The 11,078-nt window shown below is 41.2% G+C and overlaps 1 protein-coding gene across 3 annotated transcripts in view; it reads right to left on the reverse strand.

The window, feature by feature from the left end:
• The window catches only part of LOC146349860 (trifunctional purine biosynthetic protein adenosine-3), a 56,956-nt gene extending 46,391 nt beyond the window's left edge, over positions 1 to 10,565 (reverse strand). The window contains exon 1 of one of the 3 annotated variants that reach the window (XM_084843626.1): positions 10,483 to 10,565. The gene's annotated coding sequence lies outside the window, so the exon portion shown is untranslated. Of the gene's footprint in view, positions 1 to 5,339; positions 5,400 to 10,482 lie in introns of those variants that run through there. The other 2 variants (XM_084843628.1, XM_084843627.1) reach the window with 2 other exon arrangements.
• Positions 10,566 to 11,078: the final 513 nt, after the last annotated feature.

Consider the following 11,078-nt stretch of genomic DNA (forward strand, 5'->3'; position numbering starts at 1 on the left):
GAGTGTTGGACTGGGAGCCGGGAGATCCGGGTTCTAGTCCCCACTCGGCCATGGAAGAACACTGGGTGACTTTGGGCCAGTCACAGACTCTCAGCCCAACCTACCTCACAGGGTTGTTGTTGTGAGGATAAAATGGAGAGGAGGAGGATAATGTAAGCCGCCTTGGGTTCCTTGCAAGAGGAAAAAAAGGTGGGATATAAATGCAATAAATAAATACATACATACATACATGGTATGTGTGTGTGGACATGTGTGTGTGAGAGAGAACGAATGGAGTGTAAATGTGAATGGTGTATGAGAGAGTGGGGTGGCCATGCCCACTGCTAGCATGTGCCCCCCCCCCCCCGAGGGTTCCTGGGTGGCAATGTGGCTCTTGGGCCAAAAACAGTTTCCCATCCTTAGTATATAGGACTGCAACCTTAGTCATGTATATAGCTGGTAGTTGCCTACATTGTTGTTATAAAGGATAGAATGCAAGCGACTTCCATATCATTGCATATACAGCAAAATCCTATACATGCCTACCCAAAAGTAAGTTCCATTGATTTCAGTGGGGTTTATTGCCAGAAAACAGGATACTAAAGGATTGCAGCCTTAGGATGAGTTGAAAAAAGATATGATTGCAGATCGTGGGTAGTATCCAATGTTAGTCCTACTTAGAGTACACCCACTGAAATGGGTGTACTTAGAGTACACCCACTGAAATGAATGGGGCTTAAGTTAATCATGACTAACAAGCCCCATTAATTTCAATGTATCTACTCTAAGTAGGACTAACATTGGATACTACTCTCTGTTAAGTAACTACAACTACCCAAGCAGCAACCTAAAATGTCAATCAATGGGAAGATGCAAGATAGTTAGGGACTATTTTGGCTAAAATATGTGTGTAGGCAAATATTTTTTAAAAAGGACTAACTGGATACAAAATTGTTCAGAAAATGCCTTATACCATTTGTTATACGTTGTCTTGAGATAGTAGGATAGCCATCTTCAGGCTTTGCATGGGTGGCTGGCGAATGCTAGGAACTATAGGACTTTTTTCTGTCTAAACATGAATAGGATTATATCCTTAAGCAAAGTTAGAATTATAAAAGATATTATCTGACACAGGGGCACCATTTCAGGTTTAGAGGGGGCAAAGAGATTTACAGTTCAATCCTATGTCTACTCAAAAGTAAGTCCCAGTGCATTCACTGGGGTTTACTCCTGCTAAGTGCAGACACAATTGCAGCCCTTAACAGTATGGGATAAAATTTACAGCAAGATTCAAAGACCTGTTCTTAGGTATACTCAGCATTAAAGTACACAATGAGCAATGTATTTTAAAACTATCTGTTGCAATTACCTTGCATATCTCACAACACCTAAAGATACTGGTGCTCCCCTGAAGAATAAGGACATATGGCTTCAAACAGGAGAATGGCGGGGGTGGGTGGGGGATGGGGAGAAAGGATTATTTAAGTGGTGGCATCCCTAAACTGAATAATTTTGGTCCCTGTGCCTTAAAAAGGCAACAGAATCAATGCCAAGGTCTTAAAAGAACCATTGATAGCATCCAAAAGCAGCACTAACAAATTGTTAATCAGTAACCAAGGCACCTACTAATACAGGATGAAAGCAGAGTATCAAAGCTTCTATAGATTCACACAGTAGTATAAACCAAGATTAAATGTAAAATATGCTTGTGTAACAAGCAACCTATTCATTTTTACTGACCTGTAACAGGGGAATTGTTTTATACATGCAATGCTACATTGAAAAATATTTGGTAACACTAAAAATAATAGTTTTGTTGTGTGTGTGTGTGGGGGGTTATGCAGCATATTAAAAACGACACACAAAAGACAATGTGCTGATGATGGGCTGTCTTAGCAACAGGAGCTTTTGCATAGCTCCTGAGGGAACAGCCTCCTAAGTAGTTAAAAATTTCTCTTAGACAAGCAGTCCCTCTGTTGCAATCTTTGCAAACATGGCATTTACCCTTTCCCACCCCCTGCAGCGTCATCCTTAAGAGTCTGGTCATTAACCTCACTTTGGTCAATGTGTACAGTTCCTCCCAAAGTTGGGCACAGATTAAAACATTTGGCAGGATTTGCTTTTTTAAGTATGGAGATGCACACTCCATTTGGAGAAGGCCAAAGATTGAAGCTCTGATGCAGAATGGCATTAGGGTTGGCAAGGAAGCTCATCTATCAATAAAGGCTTTTTTCTGAACTCAAACCAAGCATTCCATAGTAGCAGGTACACATCTCACTTCCATGCTAGAGACTTTCCAGCTTGTCTGACCCAATCCTAGTAGAGGAGTTTCCATAATGGAGGGGTCCAATGAAAATTGAAACATGGGTGGAAAAAACAAGGGTGACAATCCTTTAGCTATAGCAGTTACTATATTTGTGGTGGAAGGATTATTTCAGTTCTACAGGAGGGGCAGGCACACTTCAGGCTTGTGGGATCAACTTTGTTTCTTTTACTAGAACCCTGAGGTCCACCAGTTGGAGCCTGGTGCAAAAGCAGACACTTAGAATTAAGGATTCTGAGCCCAGCAATTTGTTTTGAGTATCAGGACTGAACAGATCGTAGTCTTTGCATACAAAATTCCACTGCTAGTTACATCCCACCCCCAGCTTTCTTCATTTCAGCAATACAGTGTAGAGCATGGGAGGGGAGCCATTTTGTTGCTGCTATTGTGAAATAATTTGGAGTCTGTAATCCTTGCCAATCTAAGGCAAATCACAAATGTATCTGCCAGAAGATCCAGATTTACCTCTTGCCCAGCCCTGTTCTACAGAACACTTTGTTTAAAGAACAGACTTCTTAAACCCCCTTTGCAAATGCACACAATTAAAGGAGCAATACTATCGAGATCCAAGCCTGGGGGGTGACCACCTATCCAGTGCAGGGTGGGAGGAGTGGTGAGGAGCACATCTCCTCCTCACTCCCCCCACCCTGCTTTTACGGCTAGACAGCCAATTTCAGAGCGCGGGAAGCAGCGGCTGGACAACACGTACAATGTATTGTGTCAGCATTTCCAACCTCCTCGCCCCACCCCTGGGAACGCCCCATTTTTGCCACTCCACACTGCTCTTACGAGCACGAGGACGATCTGCACTGCCTATGAGGCGGCGTGGGAGGAGGTGGAGGTCGGTTCTTTGGGAACTGACCTATCCTATGGCCGTCTAGCCACTGACTAGGCCATAGGATTGCATCGTAAAAGATTTAGGGAGAACTGGTTTACTGTCACTGATGTAAGAAATATGGGTTGTATTTAGAGTTAGGCTGCAATCCAATGCATGATTACCTGGGAGTAAGTCCCATTAAACACGGTGGGACTTACTTCTAAATAGATATGCACAGGATTGTGCTGTTTGTCATACTTCGAGTAGATCCACCAAAATCAGTGGGGCGTATGTTAAATCATAACTAATTTAAGTCCCATTTATTTCAACTGACTTACTCTAAGTATGACCAAGTCTGGATCCAAATGTATGGACAGTATCCTGTACTGCCTCTATACTAGCAGAACGTACTGCTAGCGCAACAGGAACTAGCAGTTCCTGAAAAAACAGAAACAAACAGCAAAACTCGTTTCCAGAATGGGGCAAGTCAGCAGAGTTCAAAGAAGAGAGCGCTACTGACCTGCCCTGATCTGGAAATGAGCATTGCCTCTTGTTTCTGTGCTTACTTTAGGAACTGCTGCACTAGCAGTCCATTCCATTAGCGCAACAGAACCAGGAGGTATAGGATAGTGAAAGTAATTAGCAGCCACAGCATTTTCTTCTTAAAGACATTTTGAGATGGAAAGAAACCTTTGACCATAAAGACAGGATGTTTGCCCTCCACAGTCTTTTAACTAGCTCCATGGTGCCTTTTTTTTTTTTAGTTGGGGATTCAATTTCCGTGTCAAACAGTATCCTAACATTTGAAGCGGCAATCCTGTGCATACACTTGTTTGGAAGTAGGTTTCATTGAAAGAAGTAGGTCTTACTTACAAGGAAACATGCATAAGATTGGGCTGCACATCTTGCACTGAAATATGCATATTTAAGGTTAAAGATCTTCAATCAAAGTCAACTAATTCATTTTTCCAAAAAAGGAAGTACCACAATTTAGGGATCTGTATAATTAACTGTCACCGATGCAATGAATATGAACTTGAGCACGCTCCAGGAGAGAGCGCAGGACAGGAAGGCCTGGCGTGCTATGGTCCATGGGGTCACGAAGAGTCGGACACGACTGAACGACTGAACAACAACAACAACAACAATAATTAACTGTAAATAGCCAAAGGGGCTTTTGACATTTTTATTCATAATATACCTACTCACCAGCTGCTAGGTAATGTTTATTTAAATATGTAATTAAAAAAAAACTCTTTATCATACAAATTGCACTGTGGTGGAAAGGGAACTGCTGTGAAAGGTAAACAAGAATGTGAGGCAGCAGCCCTATACATCACCCTTCCCCAACCTGGTACTCTCCAGATATATTAGACTATAACTCCCATCATCTCTGGCCAAAATGGCAGTTTTGTCTGGAGATGATGGGGGGTTGTAACCAAACACATCAATAGGGCATCGGGTTGGAGAAAGCTGGTATACATACACACTTACCCAGGAGTTGCGTCCCATTGAACTCAGTGGGACACAATCCTGAGTAGACATGCACAGGATTATGTTGTAAATTTTGCAAATCCTATGCGCACCTACTTGACACTAAATCCCATTAAACTCTGTCAAATGTACTTCTGAGTAAACAAGAATAGCCTCAGGTTGCACATTTCACCTTGTAATAAGCCCCTGGAGATGCCTAAAGGAGCACTCTGGATTATAGCGGTGAATTATAAAGAAACATGTATCAAGTTCACACCAGCTATATGTACTCTAAAATGGGACTGAATATTAGTTATAGCACAATGTATTTGATATTTAAAGAAAGTGAGTGAGGTGGGTGGGAGAAGGAGGATTGTCTGTAATTTAAAGATGCAGTAAGAAACCTGGTGGTGTAGAGTGAAAAAAATATACTTTTGTATGACAAATTATTCGAAAGATTACTAACTATCATGCTTGCAGGGAAATTATAAAAAGTCACTACAAAACAATATGTACCAATTCCTCAATCCCAAACATCTGTATTTGGTAGCAAATCTAACAGAGTTCTATTGAAAATACTTCCTGGTTTGCTGCAGTTCTAACTGTGCAAATTAACTGGATTTTATTTCTGGTAAATGCATTTAGGACTGTTATAAAATATCAACAATATCACAAGAGATGGATTGGTTTGAAGGCTTATGGGATTCATTTCCTAAGGAGTTCTAAATATGGCACACAATTACTTACTGTGATCTAGACACTGGCAATCTGGACAGAGAAATGTTCTAACAGGCAGGTGAAAAAAGGAAAGAACCAGAAAGCAGCCTCGAGCTATAAGCCTATCAAAACCCTACTGACGACAATATACAAGAGACCAATGAACAGGAGAACTCAGTTCAGCATGAAAAAAGAGGGTGGTTACAACTGGCCATTTACACATATTTTCTAGGCTAGATAAGACCCGAATGTCTTTGGTGAGGAAATGAAATTAAAATAACTGTGCCGCCTTATGTATTTGAAAGTACTGAGATCCAAAAACCATGCAACTAGTTCCACATGTCCAAGGAGGCTTTGGGATTATGTTTCTCCCCAATGCCACTCAGGAAACCATTTTAAAAACCAAGAGAACTTTCAAAAGCAGAGTGGGACACATCATGAGGATCAAAGAAAAAAAGTCAAAATCCTCACATGCCCAGTGGCTTTGGGCACACCTGAAGTAGCTATTTGGATCCTGGACATATTTTATTAGGTATCTGTACTGGAAATTATTTAAGGGATGCAGAGTATCACGTCAAACCTAAAGCCTATCTTCAATAAAACTAGTCTCTTACATAAAATTAAATGGCTGGGCTGGTGATATAGAAACAGACCTATTCAACCCTAGAATCTCTGGGCATGGAATACTATCTGCTGTCTAAATTTCTTCTACCCTGTTCTAAAGGTGCCAGCATTGTCCAATGCACTGCAAATTAAACAATATATTCTGTATACTTTTAGTACAAGAATGATTCCTAGTGTTAGCTACATTTGTATCTAAGAATAACACAGAAACAAAGAAAAGAAGGCTCATTTGTCCTCTTTCTTAATCCCTAAAATATTTTACATATCTGAGCACTGAAGTGGCACAATATGAAAACTGGCTTTGTAATACGTATTTCATTGGAGAAGGGAGAGAGTGAGGGAGCATCATCGACATTCTTTATATGTCTTGACTGAAGACAAAAGTCTTTGCAACCTTTTGGCAGGCAGAAGGGAGATCAGGATCCATGGGTAAATTTTTGGGTGATTTGCAGTAGATTGGCAAGGACTTCTGACTCCAAATTATTTAACCATAGCAGCAACAAAATTACTTCCCTCCCATAGCCTACATTATTTTACTGAAATGAAGAAAACTGGGGAGGGGGAGTAACCAGGAGTAGATTTTCGTATGGAGGGACTGTGAGCTCTGTTCAATTCTGATACCCAAAACAAATTCCTGGGATCTGAATCTTTAATTCCAAGTGTATGCATTCTCAATCACCTGGTTGGCAAATCTTGGGGTTTTAGTAAAAAGCAACAACTCACAAAGTAGATCCTGAAAGCCTGAAATCTGCCCACTGCCCTTTCTTGTATCTAGGGGTACAAGAAAGGCTGTAACAATCCAAGAATGCCTTTTGATGTAGCAGCCAAATAAGATTGCCCAGGAGCCCAGTCTACTCAACCTGAGAAATGGAATAACTATTCCAGGCTCAGAAGGAGACACTAACCACCACCAGGAACATACGGGAAGGAGAAGGGGGTGGGGAAAGATGGTGAGAAGCTGAGCACCTTTGAGATAGAGCTCTTGCTAGAACCACACAATGGCCTGCTTCAGATGTGATAGTCAGACCATACTTTGGCCAGCCCCCCACTCCAATTCCCTTCCTTGCTTCCTGGTTTGCAGTAATTATAGTCTGCCATGAGATGAATGACTGCAAAACACAGTTTGTTTCCAGAGCAGTACTGGAAACCCAATTCTAACTACAGTTTGTGGTTCTTCTTTAGAGGAAAACGATGGTTTGTGGTAAAAGGGGGTTGGACAAATTCCTGGAGGAAAAGGCTATCGATGGCTACTAGTCCTGATGGCTATGTGCTACCTCCAGTACCAGAGGCAGTGAGCCTATGTACACCAGTTGCTGGGGAACATGGGTGGGAGGGTGCTGTTGCACTCATGCCCTGCTTGTGGGTTCCCAGTTGACAGCTGTTTGGCCACTGTGTGAACAGAATGCTGGACTAGATGGACCCTTGGTCTGATCCAGCATGGCTCTTCTTATGATCTTATGTTCGTAAATATTGTTTGCCTGATATACTCAGCATAGTATGCTGTATTTATCAAAAAATAGAAAGTAAAGGAAAGAGGGAACATGTGAGCAAGAAGCTCATTCAAGAAGTATGTAGGCTCAGCTTATGTAGGCCCGTTGGAGTGATTGTGCAATGAACTGAGTCAGTCCAGGATTATTGGAACACGAAAGATTCTACTCTTCCCTTTGGTCTTAAAACAGAAATCTTTCCAGATGGTCAAAACCTGCTGTCATCAAGTTGCAACACCTCCTTTTCATCCTGAGATAAATAAGAATGCGGACAATAGGTTTCTAACTCCTCCTTCGCAGAAGTGAGCATATTGCACACTTACCTTCAAACGCAAGTTATTATTCTTGGATTACTGGAGATATTAAACAGCCTGATCATGTAAAGAAACCGAACATCACAACTATTTTATTATTTTTATTTATTAAATTAATCGCCCATCCGGCTGGTCACCCAGCCACTCTGGGCGATGTACAACATATAATAAAACAGTTTTAAAAAAAATTCTACAATAAAAACATTTTCTAAAATACCCTAACCCACCCCAAATGCCTGCCTGAACAACCATGTTTTTAATGCATGGCGGAAGCTCATTAAAGAGGGGGCATGACGGAGTTCCTTAGGGAGGGAGTTTCACAGAGTGGGGGCCACCACAGAAAAGGCCCTCTCCCTTGTCCCCACCAGTCTAGCTGTCCTGGCTGATGGGACAGAGAGAAGGCCATCCGAGGCTGATCTTGTTAAGCGGCCTGTCTGGTGTTGCTGGAGGCGCTCCTTAAGATAGGCTGGGCCGGAACCATATAGGGTTTCCACAATATGTGGAAGTGATGTTATCTTATGTCCCTGGACACTCACAGTATACATGGCCTAGAAATAGGGACTTTCTAGAAGTGTTAGAAATTGTTCTTTTGTTTAGGCACAATCCTAGGCATGTTTAGACAGAAAAACTGGGGCATGCTAGGAATTGTAGGACTTTTTTCTGTCTAAACATGCATAGGATTGTGCCCTTAACTGATCTTCTGCTGTTTTAGTCCTTTTAATACAATGACTGAAAGACTGTTCTAATAGTCACACATAGCTATAGTTATTTCCATGTACCACTGCTCCTGCAACCAGAAATAGATGCATCAGGGTAATTCCTAGTCATCTTCCCTACCTGGGCATGCACCATGCACATACCCACTGCTTCCCCCTGTCCTCCAAGTCTTTACTAAGGGCTGGCTACAGATAATGGAAATGGCAACAAGTCTAGAATGTCAGGATGAACAAACATCCAGAAAATTGTACCTTGGAATTAATCTAAAACTTTAATTATGCTGGTCTCATCCTATCAAGCTTATTAATTTACAGTACCCCAGAAGATTTTAATGTCAATAGAAGTTCATTCCAAAGGTAAAGATTTTCCCATATTGTTTACAAATTATGGGGTCAATTGAATATCTATGAGGAACACATATAATCCCAGTAGCGTACACTAAATATATACCATAAACTGGAAATATGGGGATTTGTAGAATATGCACTTAAAATGCTGATAAAACTTTAAAGGAAAGTGACAGTATTCCAGCTGAGCTATTTAAAATCCTCAAAGATGATGCTGTTAAAGTGCTGCACTCAATATGCCAACAAATTTGGAACACTCAACAGTGGCCACAAGACTGGAAAAGGTCAGTTTACATTCCAATTCCAAAGAAGGGCAATGCCAAAGAGTGTTCAAACTACTGTACAATTGTGCTCATTTCACATGCCAGCAAGGTTATGCTCAAAATCCTACAAGCTAGGCTTTAGCAGCATGTGAACCGAGAACTACCAGAAGTACAAGCTGGGTTTCAAAGAGGCAGAGGAACTAGAGATCAAATCGCCAACATTCGCTGGATCATGGAGAAAGCAAGAGAATTCCAGAAAAATGTCTATTTCTGCTTCATTGACTGTGCTAAAGCCTTTGATTGTGTGGATCACAACAAACTGGCAAATTCTTAAACAGATGGGAGTACCAGACCACCTTACCTGTCTCCTGAGAAACCTGTACGAGGGTCAAGAAGCAACAGTAAGAACCGGACATGGAACAACCAATTGGTTCAAAATTGGGAAGGGAGTACGACAAGGCTGCATATTGTCGCCCTGCTTATTTAACTTATATGCACAGTACATCATGAGAAACGCCAGGTTGGATGAATGACAGGTCGGAATTAAGACTGCTGGGAGAATTATCAACAACCTCAGATATGCAGATGATACTACCCTAATGGAAGAAAGCGAAGAGGATCTAAAGAGCCTCTTGTTGAGGGTGAAAGAGAAGAGTGCAAAAGCTGGCCTGAAACTCAACATTAAAAAAAACTAAGATCATGGCAAAAGGAAAGGGGACGGCAGAGGATGAGATGGCTAGATAGCATCACTGATGCAATGAATATGAACTTGAGCACACTCTGGGAGAGAGCGGAGGACAGGAAGGCCTGGCGTGCTATGGTCCAAGGGGTCACGAAGGGTCGGACACGACTTAACGACTGAACAACAACAAACTTTATAATATACAGCATATGTTGGATTGTATCCGATGTTCATCTAATTTAAGTCCCATTTATTTCAATAGGTCAACTCTAAGCAAGACTAACTTTGGATACCACCCATTGATCTTCCCCAAAGTTTTTTTTTTCAGATAAACTCTAGTTTTAAAAGTATGGAAATCAACGTTAATTTTAAAAGTATAGATCACTGCTACATCCATGCACATTTTCACATTATTTGGGTTCAGTTCAACCTTGTTGTAGGCATCTTACTTGCCTCGTAAGCTCCCTAGGTTAAATGGAAGCAATTCATGAGAAACACAAACATTATTTGGTATCCCAATCGCGGCTCTTGTACACATTGTAAGGCCACTGAAAACTTCAGAAAAACAGCAAGGACGAAACTTAAAATGCTGACCACGTGGTCTCCAAAACCTGCAAAATATACTCCCTTCTCACTAAGAAGTCAGGGCAACCGCTCCTCTATATATTTTTAAAAACACATCATAACCATACTGTATCTTCGATATACCCTTTCCCCCAAAGAAAAAGCAAAAACTTACTTTGCGGCAGGCAGCTTTTAAAAGAAAAAAATGGACATTCCGTTCCGGGAGCATATGTTAAAAACTACACTTCCCAGAATGCTGCAGTTTCAATAATCTTTAACCATTCGCGGGGAAAAAAGAAAAGGGACAGATTTCGTAATAAGGGAGGGGTTTCATCTAATAACTATGGCTGAAAATTGACAGTTACATAGGTATGAATCTAACTAGATAAGACACCAAGAGCTTTTTGAAAATAAACAATGCAGACAGGGGTCTTACAAGTGGATTTGCATAGGCAGATCCTTGTTATTGTAGCAAAACTTAAACGTAACTAAAAATAATATATGGTATATGTCGGCCAGAGATAAAATTTCAAGGTTTTAGGCTGAGGACGAAATATTTTGCATAATAACACAAGGAGGTTAAGGGCTCAATCCTATGTATGTTTAGACAGAAAAAAGTCTTACAAGTCCCAGCATGGCTGGCTGGGGAACGCTGGAAGTTGTAGGATTTTTTTCTGTCTAAATATGCAGAGGGTTGTGGTGTAAGTGATAATTTTACACTAATTTGTTTCAACCCAGTCAGAAGCGCAATATAGGCAAGGCAGCAATCCT

The sequence above is a fragment of the Heloderma suspectum genome, chromosome 3, assembly GCF_057233095.1.
Source record: "Heloderma suspectum isolate Gila_16-S chromosome 3, 16-S_ref, whole genome shotgun sequence".
Classification (NCBI taxonomy): domain Eukaryota; kingdom Metazoa; phylum Chordata; class Lepidosauria; order Squamata; family Helodermatidae; genus Heloderma; species Heloderma suspectum.